Here is a 20,178-nt window from a genome sequence, read left to right as displayed (position 1 = left end):
AATACACAGCTCCCTTCTAAGCAGCTGCTGGTGGTTTTTCCACTATTTTATGTGTGTCCATCCACCTTGTAATTCTCTTCTTCCTTGATTTGGGTCTCAAAGGGATTCCTTTCTGCAGATCATAGCAGAGGTTTGCATATGTCTAAGAATAAACCCACTGCCAAATACGTAAACTGCAAACAGGTGCCAAGCTGTCTTGCTCTTTCCCAGGATAAGGGAGAGATTCCCAGTAAAGCAATGAAAGATCATTACACACACACAAAAAAGTGTGATCTGTTGACAGAAACTACAGTTTGAGTGCCATCAAACATACCTTATTCCCTTTCCCTCCCGGCCTCTTTCACATAACTGCTGTTCGGGATTTTATATTCAAATAAATATTTGGCATTTGTATCCAAAAAGACAAATATGCAGAGAAAATTTTGCCTAAGTGAACGCTCATATTCAAAATTCTGTGGCTAGATGAATGGGTAAGTGACAACAGTGATGAATAAATAGCGCTTGGGCCTGCCAAACCCCAGCATTAGAAAGTGTAAACAAAGCAGTACTGAAAACAGATGGATTCATTTTAAGTTTTATCCCTTTTCGGTCAAGAGATGCTAATGAGGAAACTTCACTTTGTACCATGACCCTGACACGCTGTGTGCTAACACTAGCAAGGAGCAGGACTGACACATGGTCTGAGTGCCAGCACACAGCTGCCTTTCCACAGAACTAAGTAATTGTTACCAAAACAACAAAAAAACACGAATCTTCCTGCTGAATAATGACAGAAAGAAATTGCAATAGGCATTATGTAATTCCAGTAATTAGGTATTTGTGAGTATTTGAACTGGATTTATTGCAGAAAGCTAAAACATGGGAATTTGATTTCTTGGGGTGTGGAAAGAGAAACGGTGGAGGGTTGCTGAGATGAACTGAAATCTGGTGAGATTTTATAGGCATGGGAACCACTCTATCAAATCAGACCCGTGGCCTGTTTATTTTGATGATGCCCAAAATGTGACGGGCACTGGAGGCAGGTACAGCCTTTTTGGCAATTGGCAGCAACACGATATGGCAACCTTTTCATGCAGAAATCGTTCTTCTAGTGGCTCCTTTTAGAAGCCAAGTAACAAAAATTGTTATGGAAAATATAGGTTCCAGGCATTTCAATTTCCAACTGATTAAACCAAATTTTAAATATAACCAAGTTATGCTTGAAATAAAGTTGCAGATTTGAAAAGTATGTATATTTTGCAAGCTTTGGTCAAAATACCCAAATTATAATAATGTGTCTGGACAAAAAGACAAGGAAAAAACCTATCTACTTGCCTGCGCATATAGATTTGGATACTGTTTCTAGAAGCGAATTATAAGAGAAATAACATCTCCCAGTGACAGTCGCTTATTCCTAAATTTCACAGAGGAACTTTCTAGCAGTGAGTCCTGTGGTCATATACCTTCTCTGAGATGCTGCTTCTCCTCTGCTTTTACTCTTCTCCCTGTGCTGCCCCTCACCAGCTGTGTCTCCTCCTCCCCTGTGCCTTTTATGGTGTTTCCTTTTGGGTTGAGAGTTGTTCACCTGCTTTGCTCTACAGCTTTCTCCTTGTGTCACTTGCTCAAACAGTATCATTTAATATTGGTTTGTCTTTTTAAATTGTATTATTTGAAGTGACGTATCCTGCCTGTGCTGCTAACAAATTAAATACCTTCTGACAGACCTATGTAAAGTCACTTTTCACACATATTTTCCTTCCAGGCATTGTGAAAACCTCTTCTGGCCTTTGATCCTGTTCTGGGAAGCTTACTCACATGTGACCACATATAATTACAGCCTTCATAGCCAGTGCTGGTGGGATCTGTGTCAGGACATCTGTGAGCTGGAATGTGTCTCACCTGTTGAAATAACTATTTTATAGCTACTTGAAAGGTAAAGGAAATATAAAGCTGTAGAAAGATTATTTCAAAGAGAAGCCAAGAAAAACCAAGCTTGTGATGACTTAGCCAGCAGGGAAATCAAATCATAAAACGAAAGTGAAAACAAACCCCATGGCACTCCCTGCTTTCTTTTCCACTTTTTGTGTTATAACTTACCTTCAATAACTCACTCAGTTATCTTACAAGAGTTGTAAAATAAGACATTCATATATTTATACCTGAGGTATATTTTCTCTACAATAATTTTGTAGTAGTTATTGCTAAACAAAGAATTAACCCTCATTCTTTGATTGCACTACAGCAAGAGGTCTAATGGCTTTTTCTGTGCTTAGACATATTTGCTGAAATTTGTTGGATAATATGATAAAGATGCTGCCTTCTGATGACATTTCTTATGTTACCATTCATCTAGCTGATTGGAACAAATTCCTGAAAGAGTTCTGATATTTTAGATCATATTTTTTCCTCATCATACAGGGGAAAACCATGTTTATTATTATTCATTCCACTGAAATTTTGCAATCAAAATGGTATCACAGGCACATTTTCCATCCTTCCCTATTCATGATACATCCCTGTGTAATCACTTGCAGAATGGCATCATGCTTGTACCAAGCAAATTGTGTTATATATAAAAATATAAAAATTGTTGTTTTCATAGATATATGTGTGTATAATTTGTTCACCAACAGTGGGCATTTCAGGAGATTGCAAAAGAGCCATATACCATATTCATCACCACATCTGGTAGGCTTTCTTGGCTGCTGTTACAATTTTGTGGAATTAGGTGGCCCAGTGATTTTTCTTTAGCAAGATCCCTTCCTGCCCTGCTGGACATTCAGGTGTCCCTCCGTAATAGGTTTGAGGCCCTGGATCTTGAAGGAGAGGTAGGTGAGGATGTGGTGCAAGGCCCGCCTACAAGGCCACATAGGAAAAGGCAGTCAACTTCACACCTCAAGACTGCCTCTGATAAGAAAGAAAGAAGGGTCATTGTAGTAGGTGATTCCCTTCTGAGAGGAACAGAGGGCCCAATATGCAGAGTTGACCCTCATCATAGGGAAGTGTGTAGTCTTCCTGGAGCCTGGATCAGGGATATCACCAGGGCGCTCCCCAGCCTGGTGCACCCAACAGACTACTACCCGCTGCTGGTCTTCCAGACGGGTGAGGGAGAAGCTGCTTCCCGCAGTCTCAGGGGGATGAAGAAAGACTACAGGGCCTTGGGGCGGATGGTGAAAGACTCTGGGGCTCAAGTGATCTTCTCCTCACTCCTTCCATCTTCCGCTGATGATGTGGGACAGAATGGGAAAATTCAGTCCATAAATGATTGGCTTCGAGGCTGGTGCTGCAGGCAGGGCTTTGGATTCTTTGATAACGGCTGGTTTTATAGGGCACCAGTCTGGACAAGGGCATGTGGGAAAGGTTTACCGCACAGAGGCAAAAGGATGCTGGGGCATGAATTAGCAGGGCTCATTTGGAGAGCTTTAAACTAGATTTGAAGGGGGATGGGGTTGTAGCTGGGCTTGCCCCAGTGGGGCAGCACTCCAGAATTGATGAAGACTGGGGGGCCTCCTATAATCCTAGGGTGAAACCGGTGTGCTCAGCTCGCTCCCTGAAATGTCTGTACACCAATGCGCGCAACATGGAAAATAAGCAGGAGGAGCTAGAAACCTGTGTTAAGTCAGGAGATTATGACCTGGTGGCAATTACAGAGACGTGGTGGGACAGCTCACATGACTGGAGTATAGTCATGGAGGGCTATGTCCTTTTCAGGAAAGACAGGCCAGCCAGGCGGGGTGGTGGGGTTGCTCTTTATGTGCGAGAGCAGCTACAATGCGTTGAGTTCTGTCCGGGGACAGATGATGAGCGAGTTGAGAGTCTGTGGGTGAGAATTAAGGGGCAGGCTGGCAGGGGCGATACTGTTGTGGGGGTCTGTTACAGGCCACCGGATCAGGGTGAGGAAGTTGACGAGGCCTTCTACAGGCAGCTGAGAGCAGCCTCACAGTCACAGGCCGTGGTCGTCGTGGGGGATTTTAACTTCCCTGATGTTTGCTGGAAGGACTACTCGGCAACCCAGCCGCAGTCCAGGAGGTTCCTCCAGTGTATGGATGATAACTTCCTCATGCAAACGGTGGATGAGCCAACCAGGAGAGGTGCGCTGCTGGATCTCATCCTCACTAACAAGGGGTGTCTGTTCGAAGCAGTGAAGGTTGACGGCTGCCTTGGTTGCAGCGACCACGAGATGGTGGAATTCAGGATCTTGTGTGGTAGGACAAGTAGAATAGCAAGTAGAATTGCAACCCTGGACTTTAGCAGGGTAAACTTTGGCCTTTTCAAGCAATTGCTAGGGGAAATCCCATGGACAAGGCTGCTTGAAAGTAAAGGGGCCCAAGATAGTTGGTTGTCATTCAAGGACTGCTTTTTCCGAGCTCAAGATCAGAGCATCCTGACATGTAGGAAGTCAAGGAAGAGGGCCAGGAGACCTGCGTGGCTAAATAGGGAATTGCTGGGTATGCTCAAGTGGAAGAGGAGAGTTTACAGGTCATGGAAGGAGGGGCTGGCCACTTGGGAAGAATATAAGGCTGCTGCTAGAGGATGTAGGAAGGCAGCTAGGATGACTAAGGCCTCCTTGGAATTAAAGCTGGCGAGAAGGGTCAAGGACAGCAGAAAGAGCTTTTTCAAATACATGGCAGATAAAACTAACACCAGAGGCAATGTAGGCCCGCTGATGAACGGGACGGGTGCCCTGGTGACAGCAGATACAGAGATGGCAGAGTTACTGAATGCCTTCTTTGTCTCTGTCTACTCTGCCGGAGGCAGTCCTGAAGAGCCCTGTACCTCTGAGACCTCAGATGAAGACAGGTCAACGGAGCGGTCTGCCTTAGTCGATGAGGAATGGGTTAAAGACCAGTTGAGCAATCTGGACATCCATAAATCCATGGGTCCAGATGGGATGCACCCGCGGGTGCTGAGGGAACTGGCGGAGGTCATTGCTAGACCACTCTCCATCATCTTTACCAAGTCTTGGGAAATGGGAGAGGTGCCTGAGGACTGGAGGAAAGCAAATGTCACTCCTGTCTTCAAAAAGGGCAAGAAGGAGGACCCAGGTAACTACAGACCAGTCAGCCTCACCTCCATTCCTGGGAAAGTGATGGAACACCTTATCCTTGGTGCCATCTTAAGGCATATCAAGGATAAGAGGGTTATGAGGGGCAGTCAACATGGCTTCACCAAGGGGAAGTCGTGCTTGACCAATCTCATAGCCTTTTATGAGGAAATAACACGGTGGATGGATGATGGCAGAGCGGTGGATGTGGTCTACCTTGACTTCAGCAAAGCGTTTGACACAGTCTCCCACAGCATCCTTGCAGCTAAATTGAGGAAGTGTGGTCTGGATGATCAGGTAGTGAGGTGGACTGTGAGCTGGCTGAAGGAGAGAAGCCAGAGAGTTGTAGTCTATGGGGCGGAGTCTAGTTGGAGGCCTGTATCTAGTGGAGTGCCTCAAGGGTCGGTACTGGGACCAGTATTATTTAATATATTCATCAATGATTTTGATGAGGGAATTAAGTTTACTGTCAGCAAGTTTGCTGATGACACTAAGCTGGGAGGAGTGGCTGACATGCCAGAAGGCTGTGCTGCCATCCAGCGAGACCTGGACAGGCTGGAGAGTTGGGCAGGGAATAACTTGATGAAATATAAGAAGGGAAAGTGTAGAGTCCTGCATCTGGGCAGGAACAACCCCAGGTTCCAGTATAGGTTGGGGAACGACCTCTTAGAGAGCCGTGTAGGGGAGAGGGACCTGGGGGTCCTAGTGGACGACAGGATGACCATGAGCTGACACTGTGCCCTTGTGGCCAAGAAGGCCAATGGCATCCTGGGGTGTATTAGAAAGGGTGTGGTTAGTAGGTCAAGAGAGGTCCTCCTTCCCCTCTACTCTGCCCTGGTGAGACCGCATCTGGAATGCTGTGTCCAGTTCTGGGCCCCTCAGTTTAAAAAGGACAGGGACCTGCTGGAGAGAGTCCAGCGCAGGGCAACTAAGATGATTAAGGGAGTAGAGCATCTCCCTTATGAGGAAAGACTGAGGGAGCTGGGTCTCTATAGTTTGGAGAAGAAGAGATTGAGGGGTGACCTTATTAGTGTATATAAATATTTAAAGGGGGAGTGTCACGAGGATGGAGCCAAGCTATTCTCAGTGACAAACAATGATAGGACAAGGGGTAATGGGTACAAACTGGAACACAAGAGGTTCCACTTAAACTTGAGAAGAAACTTCTTCTCAGTGAGGGTGACAGAACACTGGAACAGGCTGCCCAGGGAGGTTGTGGAGTCTCCTTCTCTGGAGACATTCAAAACCCACCTGGACACATTCCTGTGTAACCTTATCTAGGTGTTCCTGCTCCGGCAGAGGGATTGGACTAGATGATCTTTTGAGGTCCCTTCCAATCTCTAGCATACTGTGATACTGTGATACTGTGAAGGCAAGCAATTACTAGATTTCCTGGGATGGTTCAACCACAGGGAATATTCCTAATTTAAAAAAGCTATAACTGCCAGTATATATATATTTTTTTTAATTATTTTTTTTTCCTAAACCTTCTGACTTTGGCTATCAAATGCAATAATAAATTGTATTCCCAGTTGTTCTTGTTCAGGGACTGTGCCTAATCCTGGAATTACTGGCATCTGTACGCCATTTCAGTGGTAAATTAGATCTGGGATATGCTAACCCCAAAGTGTAAGAACTGTGATTGGAAGCTTCTTGGCACTTTATAGTTGATTTATAGTAATTAGCTTAGTCTTCATTCTCTTTTGACAGTTTGCATAAAATTTGTGCTATTTTCTTAGCACCAGAGCCAATTGTATTCTCAACAAAATAATGGTCTTTCTGGTGAAAATTTGAATTCAACTAAACTCATTTTATGTTAATTGTTTTCCCTCATTGACAACTTCCTTTCCTTCTTCCCCAACCCCCCCAGTATTTTAGAGGAAGGATGGAAACCTGAAGTACCAATTTTTCATTAACATTTCCATGTGGAAATCTCTCCAGTGGTTTAAGATTATATTATACATGTGTCAAAAAAAGAGGTGTTTCTTCTTATGCCACTTATTCTATTTTGTATATATATTCTCCTTTAATGACCTTTAACTGTTTATTAGGAGTTTTTCCAACAAATTCTTTCGCAAGAGACAAAACAGTCTTTGTCTTCAAACTAAAAATCTGTACCCTCTCTAGAGAGAGTGGCAGAACAAAGCACATTTTTAAATGTGAAGTATCCTTATTATTTCACTAATTATAGGTAAATTTAGTTCACAGTTCCTTTTTCCCTTTGTTCAGTTATTTTGTGGGAGTTTTTTCCTATACTTCCAAATACTTTGAAAGGTCCAATTACATGTAACAATTAAGAATATGTGTCAGTGTGAGGATGCTAGTAATACTGTCTCTGCCCAGAAAAATCCATTTTGCATGTGCTCAATTCTCATATTAGCTAAGTATTTTCTTATTCTGTACATGCCTGTCTATAACAGAGAAAACTTAAGTTAATTCAGTAGGCCTAAGCACTTTTGTGGAGTCCCACTTTTAGCATAGATCTCTACATTATATTGCATGTATTTTATCTTTCTAAAACATACCAGAAATAACTGTCACTTTCCTAGCTCTGGTGGTTATTCTGTGCTTAGTTGCCCTTAATTTCAACAGCTAATCACTCTCTCAGAATAACAACAAATTCTGTAATTTTACAGGATTTTTATTATTAAGAGCATCCCCCCCTTCTGTATTGTAAGCTTAAACATTAAATGTAAACCGTTTCAAAATCAACTTCTGGTTGTTTCTAGGAAGATCCCTTAGTGCCATGTGGAGTTCTTATGAATGGTGAACATGGGAAAAGAGCTTAATTAAAATATTCTTTCTTAATCTAAGCGATGAACTTCAGAACAGTCTTTGAGAACTTCCCAGAGGTAAAATTTTCATAGGCAGCATTCAACTTGGATTTCCTCTTAAAGGAGACTTTAAATGAACTACTGAATTTAAAATGCATATAAAGTGACACAGAGTTTCATAACTTAGCAGGATAATTCTGTTCTAATATAGAAGAAAACAACTTGTGCCCTTGTGGCCAAGAAGGCCAATGGCATCCTGGGTTGTATTAGAAGGGGGGTGGTTAGTAGGTCGAGAGAGGTCCTCCTTCCCCTCTACTCTGCCCTGGTGAGACCTCATCTGGAATATTGTGTCCAGTTCTGGGCCCCTCAGTTTAAAAAGGACAGGGACCTGCTGGAGAGAGTCCAGCGCAGGGCAACTAAGATGATTAAGGGAGTGGAGCATCTCCCTTATGAGGAAAGACTGAGGGAGCTGGGTCTCTATAGTTTGGAGAAGAGGAGATTGAGGGGTGACCTTATTAGTGTATATAAATATTAAAGGGGGAGTGTCACGAGGATGGAGCCAGGCTCTTCTCAGTGGCAAACAATGAAAGGACAAGGGGTAATGGGTACAAATTGGAGCACAAGAGGTTCCACTTAAACCTGAGAAGAAACTTCTTCTCAGTGAGGGTGACGGAACACTGGAACAGGCTGCCCAGGGAGGTTGTGGAATCTCCTTCTTTGGAGACATTCAAGACCCGCCTGGACACGTTCCTGTGTAACCTTATCTAGGTGTTCCTGCTCCGGCAGGGGGATTGGACTAGATGATCTTTTGAGGTCCCTTCCAATCTCTAACCTACTGTGATACTGTGAACTGCAGAACTTCTTCATCTTGCTGAAGCAGCAATAAAATTCCTCATCTCTTCACATCCTCCAAATACTCAGAAACTTTAATGCAAATTATGCTGATCAGTATTTCAAACAAATCGCACCAATTGTGAAAGCAAGCCTTAATAATGTGAAAGATATGGTATAGCCAAATCTAATCACACAAGTTCATAGCTTGTCCATCCTAAAAAAAAGCTGAGGTTTAAGTCAGAAATATGGATAATGCAAACCATCTGTGTTTGTTTTGGTTTGTCAAAGTCTAAATATCCTTGTCACTCGATTTTCACTGAGGTCCCAGTTTATGCTTACTGAAATTGTAGCTGGAATGAGTTTATACGAATAATCTACCAAGACATACATATATATGTATATATGTGTGTATACACATACATACATCTATGTATACATAGGCATGTAAATATTTTTATCTTGATCCAGTCACCTGTGCAGTTCAGTAAGCCTGCCCATATGCATTTGCAAGAAAGGGAACTAACACTGAAAGAATATGTCAAAAATTGAATAGCCTATATGATTTTTAGTTTATGCTAGATTGAATTTTGGTCAGTGTCTTAAAAAGCATCTGGTTTACATAAAATATTAAGAGGCAAAATGATAACAGTGGCCATGTATCTCAAAATCATATTTATTTTTAAGTATCCAGAAGTGCGATCTTTCCTCATTCTTCCTGCACATTTTCATTTTCGAAACTCATTCTAAAATAGTGCCAATGTCTAAAGTGTTATAATGTGAAGATACATACCTTCACATTATATCGCTATTGCGTGTAAGTTCATTTTATTGGCCGCACACAAAGAGTTGTGGTCAATGGCTCAATGTCCGACTGGAGACCAGTTACGAGTGGTGTCCCTCAGGGATCAGTGTTGGGACCGGTCTTGTTTAACATCTTCATCGCTGACATGGACAGTGGGATTGAGTGCACCCTCAGCAAGTTTGCCGATGACACCAAGCTGTGTGGTTCGGTTGATACGCTGGAGGGAAGGAATGCCATCCAGAGGGACCTTGACACGCTTGTGAGGTGGGCTGATGCCAACCTCATGAAGTTTAACCATGCCAAGTGCAAGGTCCTACACCTGGGTCGGAGCAATCCCAGGCACAGCTACAGGCTGGGCAGAGAAGAGATTCAGAGCAGCCCTGCGGAGAAGGACTTGGGGTTGCTGGTCGTTGACAAAATGAACATGAGCCAGCAGTGTGTGCATGCAGCCCAGAAGGCCAACCGTATCCTGGACTGCATCAAAAGGAGCCCCTCAGTTTAAGAAGGACAGGGACCTGCTGGAGAGAGTCCAGCGCAGGGCAACTAAGATGATTAAGGGAGTAGAGCATCTCCCTTATGAGGAAAGACTGAGGGAGCTGGGTCTCTACAGTTTGGAGAAGAGGAGATTGAGGGGTGACCTTATTAGTGTATATAAATATTTAAAGGGGGAGTGTCACGAGGATGGAGCCAGGCTCTTCTCAGTGGCAAACAATGATAGGACAAGGGGTAATGGGTACAAACTGGAACACAAGAGGTTCCACTTAAACTTGAGAAGAAACTTCTTCTCAGTGAGGGTGACAGAACACTGGAACAGGCTGCCTAGGGAGGTTGTGGAGTCTCCTTCTCTGGAGACATTCAAAACCCGCCTGGACATGTTCCTGTGTAACCTTATCTAGGTGTTCCTGCTCCAGCAGGGGGATTGGACTAGATGATCTTTTGAGGTCCCTTCCAGTCTCTAACATACTGTGATACTGTGTGAGTGTGACCAGCAGGTCAAAGGAGGTGATCCTGCCCCTTTATTCTGCTCTCGTGAGACCTCATTTGGAGTATTGTGTACAGTTCTGGTGTCCTCAACATCAAAAGGACATGGTTCTGTTGGAACAAGTCCAGAGGAGGGCCACGAGGATGATCAGGGGACTGGAGCACCTCCCCTATGAAGATAGGCTGAGAAAGTTGGGGCTGTTCAGCTTGGAGAAGAGAAGGCTGCGTGGAGACCTCATAGCAGCCTTCCAGTATCTGAAGGGGGTGTATAGGGATGCTGGGGGTGGACTCTTCATTAGGGACTGTAGTGGTATGACAAGGGATAATGAGTTAAAACTTAAACAGGGGAAGTTTAGATTGGATATAAGGAGGAAATTCTTTCCTGTAAGGGTAGTGGGGCACTGGAATAGGTTGTCCAGGGAGGTTGTGAATGCTTCATCCCTGGCAGTGTTCAAGGCCAGGTTGGACGAGGCCTTGGGTAATATGGTTTAGGGCGAGGTGTCCCTGCCCATGGCAAGGGGGTTGGAACTTGATGATCTTAAGGTCCTTTCCAACCCTAACTATTCTGTGATTCTATGATTCTATTATTACTATTCACATGAATTTGTATGTGTATATCTGTAGTCAGCCACTTATCAAATATGAAAATTAAATAATGCTACAATATTGCATTTAAATGACAAATATTCCTATTATGCATTGTCACTGAATGATAAGAGCAGGTTTTAAAAGTATCAGGTCATATATTATTTGGTGTTCCAGTTACATCAGTTTAACGAAGGCAAGATGTAGCACTTCTGTATTTTTAAGGCAATTATTCTCCTAATGGATGTATTTGCCCTGAATAAGGTAATTTGTCAAACATTTTCAGAATCATAACTCTTATCTTGGTGGGGGGGAAATTTAGACACTGGATAAAAATTCCTTCCCTTTAATAAAGAAAGTATTAATTTATAAGTAGTCTGATGAAATAATCTCTTGGGGATGTATGCTCCAAATATTGTGCTTAGAAATCTTTTCTTCATGAAAAGTGCAGGATAAATGGATTGTTTTGTTCAGATATAATTATATTATCTAGAGGTTTGTCTCAGAGTAATTGACGTTACATTTTCAGTTGATTTATCTTAACTTTCAATATTCATTTGCAGACATAGACAAAGTATAGAAATTAATATGCAACAAGTAACTGTACAGGTAGCCATGTATACAGGATGCAGCAATGTCTTGTTTTTCTTTTGTGTTATTGCAGTCTGGCATCATAAGGAAACTCAGAAATATTCCATGATGTGCTGGTATGTGAGAACTATATTTATATTATCCTGAATGCTTTTTAATGTCTTTGGAAGAAAAGTACCCTCACGCCCTCTGTCTCATGCACACATAGACATTCTGTTTGTTATCAGAATAAGAAAAACATAATCAAATCCTTCAGAATATTTAATGAAGATGTGTTACTGACAACTCAAAAAAAGTAAAAGAGGCTACATAGGACTAATATACCACCCTTCCCTATCCTGATCAGTATTGCAATTTACAAGTGAACTTGTTTTTGAAATTCTTTTGCATAGGCTTTATTGTTTTGAAGTGGGGTGAGCATGACTTAAATAGTGTTGGCATTAACCATACAGTTGGTTTTTTTTTTCTTTGGTTTTATTTTTGTAGTTTGGAGTTCTTTTTAATCTTGAAAGGCAACTTTCACTTTGACAGTAAGTTCCAATTTGGTGGTTTAGCGAGTGTGCATTCATCCACCAGCCAAGACAGAGCTCACTGGGGTGTGCATGTTGTTGTTGTTTTTTGTTGTTTGGAGTGTTTTGTTTTGTTTTGTTTGTTTGGCTGTGATACCTTAGTATTTTCTGAAAGTAGGGCTGCTTTGGAGCCTGGAACTCTATTTTCATAGAGTTTTCCTTTTTGCTTTTGAATATGGAAAAAACCCCAAGACCCTGAATATCACCACAGCTGTAACTGTTCTCCAGGAATACCTATATTTCAGTCCCTAAATGATGTTACCTAAGAAATATTAGCTGGGAACCTATACAGGTGTATCCTCTTCAGTATACTCCATCATGTGAATCTTTTTGTCCTTTTTCTTCTTTTTGTTTGTTCCTTTGCTTTTCCTCCCTTTTTTCCACTTCCTGGGACTTCAGTTTAAGTTGATGAAGTGCCGTAAATCCCACTTTGTGTTTTAAGACACTAAGCCAGGCAAGTAATTTTAATAAGATAAAGCCAAGCCTGTAACTAAAAGAGAGAAGGAAATAGGAGGAAAAAAAAATAAAAGATGCTTGAGAAGTTCTGATCTTTCCCTCCTGATGCTGGCCTCAGCCATGGAGGAACTTTTAAAGCCCCATAAAGCACTCTCTGAGGTAGAACTCATTTTGTCTTTTATAATTAAAAACCTTTAACTCCTTTTTTTTTTTCCTTACAACAATAATCATCTATTACCTTTGCCTTTCCAAAGTTTATGTGCTGAAGAATAGAGTGAAGGTATTAGGACAAAGAACGTCTATATAACTGGATTGAAAAATCCATCTTTGAAAAAAGTTAATTTTTCTGGATGTTTAAAATTACAAGCAGGTGCTTATCATAAAGGAAGGCAGCAGTATCTTTCTTATGAAAATTAACGAGACTTAGATGGCAGGAGGCATCTTTCATATTTGTACATCCTCTTGGATGAATCTCCTTAACTAAAGGTAGTAGGGAGGGGATTCTCCATGCCCTGGGAGCCTTTCTTGAGGCAGGCATAATTTTTAGCCTTGATTTTAGAAACTGTATTGCAAGAACAGCTTGCCATAACTCCTGTGTGCTCTGTTACATTACAGTTTTATCTGCTGTCATCTATCAGTTAAAAAAACATGGGCCACATCAGCTTATAGTAGGGAGTGGAGGGAGAGGGAAATGGTGATTTGAAACGCAAATTGAAGCCTACCTTTCTACTAGTTTGCATTAACTGAACCAAGCTCTACATTGTAAGCTTCTTCCACAGTGAACTGGGGTGGAGAGAGTTTCCTCTAAAGAGCTATTTAGAAGTGGAGTGTGATCTAGTCATTAAATTGCTGCCTAGAGGAAGCTTTGTCTTCCCCTCTCCAAGCCTGTTGGAGGATTTTCAGAAGATTAACCTCCCCAGGATAAAGTTACACTTTGTGAATATCTCGTGATATATTCCTGATGAGATGCAGTCTTGCTGCTCATGACATCATGACATGATGCTTCAAAGCACTGCAAGGCTCTGCACACCACCCTTGGTTCACGACCCACTGTCTGACTGTGTTTGTGTGACAGCAGATGTGTACAGTAACATGCTGTGTCTGTGTTTCATGAATGTTCGAAATCTGGGTTTAACAATATTTGCTCGGGCACTGAGAAAGTCTGGGAATTTGATCTTGGCATGCACTTGGAGCCAAAAATACAGAGCAGCAAATGGGCATATGAAAGACCTGGCTGAAATTCACCCCTGATATCCCAAGTGTCATTTTGAACATTCTCAGAGATTTTTAGACTCCCACTAGACTCAGTTGTGCCAATGTATCTGAATATAATGAGGTGGACCTGTCAGCAGCAAGTCCCAGTTGGCATATTAATCCATTAGCTTAACAAATGCAATTCTTTAAAATAGTTTTGTCCTTGTATTATAGATTTTTGTGATTTAAACTTTGAATTAACACCTACTGCGGTATCTGTCTTAATAGCTTGTGTCCCATTCACATATCTGTGAGTGTGCTTAGGAATGCAAATAGATTACTGTTACTGGAGGGATATTTTAACTACCATCATTCAGTAAAACATGTTCACTAAGTAGGAAACAATGCCTAATTTCTCAGTGCTCTAGCAAAGTTTCCTGTTATTCCATAAGATAACAAAGATACCCAGAGCATGTGTGTACTCTCACATTTTGTTTGCTCAAGTAACATATTGCTCTTAAGCGGGCCTTCAATGCACAGTAAACTCTTAAAAGCTTGCATTTTTACATTATTCTTAAAATAAAAGCAATCATATATGGTAGTACATGCCAAATTCAGCTTGCTAAACCAACAGTGACTAGTTAATAGCTTCCTGATCCATCACAGCTGCATGTTTCTTGCTTTGCAGGTAAACTATTCTGTCACTCTTGAGACTGAAATATCTTTTTTTTCTTTATCACCTGTGTCCAGATCAGTGTCAGCTGTGTACAAAACTTGTTCGGATGAAGATTTCATTATGAATTTGAAAGGGCTCAGATCCCTTTTAGAGATTGTCTTAAAACAATTCTGATAGGCTTGGGCAACTTTTGATTATGCTTCAGAGCCAGCTGCTGACTGCAGGATGAAATCAAAACTACCTCACAACTCACAGTTTTGTTTGTCTTTAGGCTTGAAACCAGTGCACAGTCAGGAAGGGCTGAACTCTCCACTCCAAGGTTTGCTCACCTCTTTTGGACCTGTAGAATAGTAGAGTGCAAAGAAATGGCCTCTGTTGGTCTTTGCTGCCTCCTCAAAACTTTTGATTTTGCTCTTTTTCCTTTTTTTTTTTACTTTAAGATAACAACAACAAAGACCTCTCAAAAAGCCCCTAGCCCAACACAACTACTAACAACAGTACTGGTAGAGAACCCATTTGTTCATTTGGTTAAATTAAGCCCGTGAACAATGAAAACAAAGGTAATTAAGGTATTGCCTCTCTCATTAACACCTTTGTGTGCCTTCAGCTGCCCTTCTGGGCACCACAGCCTTGCTGGAGAATATGCAGTTCTCCTGTTGACCACAGCAGCGGCCCTTGGTAAATGGCTCAAGTTCTGCAAGGCAGTTCATCAACCTCCTCCTTGAGCAGAGGAAGAATCTTGCGGAGAGACAGGTGACATCAGTTTGTAAGGCCATCCTCTAAGCCTTTCTTCAATTGTGTGGAGTGTAGGATATGCCTGAGAAGTGAAGGGATATATGGATGGGGACATGGTGTTGGGTGGACTCCAGACACAGCTCCAGCATCAGATATTCCACAGTCAAAACCCAAGAGGTTGCCCAAATTGGGATAGAAGGGTCTTTCTTCACCCAAAAGCTGGATAACTACATCATAGAATTTGCACTGTGATAGCTTGGTGATGTTTCATCAGATAAGAATAGAAAATAAAGTCCTCATTTTTCACCTCAGAGTGGAAAAGTGTGAATTCTATCAGGACACATATCAACCAAACATTAACTGAACAGTCTTATTTCTGTGCCTGTCACTACTGCATCATCAGGCATTTTCATTCATTCTGAGTGTTTGTTATTTTAATCTTACAATACCTCTCTGTATAATTCAGTTGAGATATTCCAGTTTGCACTTGCCCTAATGCTTTCCTTCCTCCTCCAGACCTCTCTGAAATCAAATGCTGCAGTCCACGGACATGTTGATAGTTTTGCATGAATTAAGAAAACCGGAAGTGGCTGACAAAGATTAATCTATTATTATTAAACAGACTGTGTATCAAGTTGCTCTTCTGAAAAGAAAATTAAAAGAATGAATTGAATAAAATGTGTTTTAAATCTATGATTTAGAATATATTTTGTTCCTCAATTTACAATACATAATTTTAAGAATCAAGGCTGCTGTCTCGAGGTGGAAATTCTCGTTCTAAATTGTAAGCAGGGCTGCCTCACTGGTATTGCTTAATATGCTGAGAAGAAGTGAAAATGGATGTTTCCAATACTGGGACAAGCGTAAGTCCAAAGCTGGTCATTTAACAGATGGGGGCTAACTTTTATTTAGTTCCTTTTGCCTTAAAAACAAAAATATGAATCATCTTGTAACAAAACACGAAGATACATGACATAAACATACCTGCTGATTATTTTCTTACATACTTCTGATAAAAAGCTAAAATGCTGAAATCTAATTAAGCACAGAAATGCCACCTAATCTTTTTGAAGCAACGCACTGTAGAATGTGTTGTTAGTATACCGTATAGGGCATGTACTCCTTTCATTTGCATGTGCTCCTATTTCACAACCATATTTCCCTTAACACTTCAGCCTTCCCCGTACATTCTGTGTTTGGCTTTGGACTCGCCTGGTCTGTGGTAATAACCCCAGGCAAAGAGCACAAGGGTGGCTGGCTGCCAGCAGCAGGGGCCTGGCGCTGACTAGGCAAGGATTTGCATGGCACATGCCAGCTCAAACACGGACATTTCCTTTTTCTGTTTTCCTGCCTTTAGGGGCCAGCCAACCAAAGATGAAATTTCTCCATTCCTGGCACATCTGGCTTAGGCTCTCAAGGCTCATAATTATCCTCCCGTTCCCAGCTCTCTGCAGGTGCAGGGAAGTGCACGGCAGGTTCTCTGAGAACACTGCTCTACAGTGGATAAGTTAATCTATAAATCTTCAGTAAATGCATGCCATATGATTTAACATACATTTATGGTTTTATAATTTATGCAGAGACAGGGTCTCACAGATAAAATGCCAGTTGGAATAATATTACATTATAAAGTTATGAAACCTAGGGCAAAATGTCCAACTCTTAGTAAATGCAGGGCTTTGTATTGCAATAATAATCTGCATGCCAGCATCTTGCACTAACGTATCATGTATGCCTTTACCATCTATCCCTGTAAAACTCATTCACCTTTTATCCTTTCTCTCAACACAGGCTTTCACTTCTCAGGCACTTACTTCTCTTCATCCACTGCTCCTCCCTCACAAGCTGATCACTTCCTGTCCTCAACTTGCACAGTAACCCCAGGAAAATCTTCCCATGTGTTCCCTAGGACCTGTCGTACTCCACATTGGCTCTTAGACAGGCTCTGACCTGCGAATGTCGCTGGAGCTGTGACCCATTCCTTGTTCAGCTCAGCACAGCTTGCCTAAGTAGATGGTGAGTAATAGCATTCAATGCCTATTTATCTTTCTGTGCCTCTCTCCATATGGTTCCTATATTAGACCTCGAAACAAATTGAAGGAGCTAGTGTGACTAGGAAATTAATTTCATTAAGGTCCACAAAGTTGCTGATAAAAATTCTTGTGTTCTTGTACTGGTTTGAAAGGCTGTGTGAGTCGGTTCAGAATTGAGATGGAAATATGCAGCTCCCTTGATTTTAGTGGGATTAAACCCACCTCTACCATGGTGGTGCAAGCCACTTGAGTATACGTGTGAGTTTCTCAGTTTTCCACTAAAATCATCTCATGACAGGTGTGAGATCTTGCAGCACTAATATCTGTACATATACATTGCACAGCACCTGTAAACATCCAGACACTAAACAGGAGTACATGATCTTAGAAATGGATGTCACTTGCTCCTTTTGGTGGTGGTAGGGGAGATAGATAGTATTTAAACATATGAAACAACCTGATATTAAAATGGAAGTGTTTCAATCATCTTAGATTTAATTATATTCTCTCTGTGCTTCAAGCACTGATTTGTGCTTTTAAGCACTGATTTAACTGATTAAAAATGTCAAGATTTCAGGATTTAGAACAGCATTCTTGAAAGGAGCCTGTAGAGGCTGATGAGTCTCACTGTCAGTGTAAGATACAGCTTTCAGTGAGACTTAAATTCAAAACTCAGAAATATTTTACAGATATTCTTGATTTATTTGTTTCTCAGTGAGACACTTGGGACCAAATCCCCAAGAGGGAGCTACAACATGAGGGAAACGCAAAGCTCAAGAGACAGCAAAGAAAAATGATCTTGCAGCAGCCTAGTAAAGAAGGACTATACCTGGGAGTAAGAAAAAAGGGGAAAGCAAGTCTCAGCTTCTTGTACCTTCTTCAGGGTTGGCTCATGGATTTTACATTTAAAACTCATGGAACAAAAGGCACTATCAACGGGGTTTAATTTCCTTTTCTGACTGCAGACCTCTCTTACACCTCCACATATCCTACCTTAATCACTACTCTGTAGTAAAAGCCATGAGGCCATTCATCCCCTTCCCACACTGACCTGAAATGGGGCAAATTTACAAGAAACAATTAAGGATTTTTGGTTTTGAAAGACAGCATGATTACCTATAAAACACTGACACGAGTACTGTATGCCACCAGAAAAAAAAAAAAAAAAGAAAAAATTACCTTAATCATTGAAGTGTGGCTAGAAGTCTTTTCTAAGGCAAGAAGAAAATAAGAGAGATCTTTCCCCCTTGAGAAGAGGCTCACACAGTCCTGAACCATGTACAGCTATTGAGCAGGTCAAGGAGAGTTTGTAGGGGCATCTTGTTTGTGTAGTTAGCTCTGGTGTCGTGAGTGATGCAGCATACAGCACACAGCACATGATACCTATGGTGGCTTCAAGAGATATAAAAGCTTAGGTCTGAAGCTCTCGTTGACAAAGAGTCTGGCAACCCAAAAAAGTAGGCATAATCATGAAGGAGACACCTGTCCCTGCTCCACTGGTTGCTTTAGCTATTTTAAATATGTTTTTATCTTTTATTCAATATTTATATTATAAATCTTATCTAAACCAGCCCCCAGAACAGAGGCTGTGCTCCAGGTGTGTCTGCCCCTCAGAGAATATTCCTGCCACAAGGCTGCAGAATCATGCTCATTGCTTCCCTCTTTTTACCACAAGTATTTTTTATTTATATATGCAAAGTGAAACACATTCATCAACAAAGTTTGCAAGATTAACAAAATATTCCTCAGCCAGGAATTTAAGGCACTCTATTGAAGAATGAGAAGAATTTGCAACCCAGCACTCCCCATTTTGTGGTGATTTTGGAACCTACTACATGTGCCTACCACATGCCTCTGGGATCAGCTCCTCAGGCAATACAGGTGGAGGAACTGTGCTTGTGGATCCTGCCAGCATGAATTAGACATGGAGAATTCAGCTCTGCTGACACTGTAAGACTCCTAGACATGCCCAAAAGTAAAACATTGGGCACCTGGTTTAACACTGGGAGCAGAAGACTATAGGGATAGCTGAAGAATTTTTGGATGTAGGGTCCTTAAGATGAGCAATGGTTTTCAAAATACCACTAAATATTTACTTGCATCTTCAGATACCTATCTAGCTGCAACAATTTTATTCCTGATCAATTTAATAACCTGTGTTTCTTGCATGTTATTTCAAGACTTCACATTACATTTTTCCACTTTAAAACCAGCTTCCTAATGTGACTCAGAGGGAGACAGTTATTAGTAAGTCATTAATGACACTGTAACTTCGATTGTTTGCATTACATGTCAAGTGAGAATTACTTCAGTGTAATGACTTATTTTTTTTTTGCTGATCATTTGTAGCATCCCTTTACTCTGAGACATTTGGCCATTTTGCTTGGAATACACTAACTAAAACATTTTTCCAGCCTACATTTCTGTTTCTCAGCTATTCAAGCAGAAATGCATTTTGTTCATCTTACTAGGAAAAGATGCTTTAAAATATCCGTCCCATTTCTGGGAGTGCCTTGTTAAGAGTGTGCATACACACTTATAAATCACAAAAACACAAAAAAGGCATAAAACTTAGTATACATACAGAACTATATTAAAATAATAGCTGTTTGCTAACATTTTGTGTAGAGTGAGCTCTGCAACTCAAGACAAAATGGAACTGGCACAAAAGACAGTATGCATGTTAGCAAATACAGCAATTTTTTAGCATCACCTCCTAGGACAGACACAAAACAGGTTATGTTAGAGAGGCAAGCTGAACACCAGCACTGAAATTCCTCTTTGATGCACTTGTGCTTTTCTCGTGTCTTATGTAAAGTATTCTTACGCATCTGACAATAAATAAATAAATAAATAGATAGATAGATAAAAGAAAACATATGAAGAAAATAAATAAAGAGAAAGATCAAGAGAATCTTGGTCTGT

General features: G+C 41.3%; 1 long non-coding RNA gene across 1 annotated transcript; it reads left to right on the top strand.

The window, feature by feature from the left end:
* The first annotated feature begins 1,734 nt into the window (after positions 1-1,734).
* LOC133218025 (uncharacterized) lies at positions 1,735-18,391 on the top strand. Its single transcript, XR_009727032.1, has 3 exons — positions 1,735-1,912; positions 17,012-17,236; positions 17,969-18,391. It is a non-coding gene; the product is annotated as an uncharacterized LOC133218025 (long non-coding RNA).
* Positions 18,392-20,178: the final 1,787 nt, after the last annotated feature.

This window comes from Neopsephotus bourkii, unplaced genomic scaffold (assembly GCF_033783945.1).
Source record: "Neopsephotus bourkii isolate Nb327-2 ecotype Australia unplaced genomic scaffold, CSIRO-AGI_Nbou_v1 NB_1183, whole genome shotgun sequence".
NCBI classification, from domain to species: Eukaryota; Metazoa; Chordata; class Aves; order Psittaciformes; family Psittacidae; genus Neopsephotus; species Neopsephotus bourkii.
The sequence above is the reverse complement of the archived record's forward strand: the minus strand, read 5'-3'. Positions and strand labels throughout refer to the sequence as shown.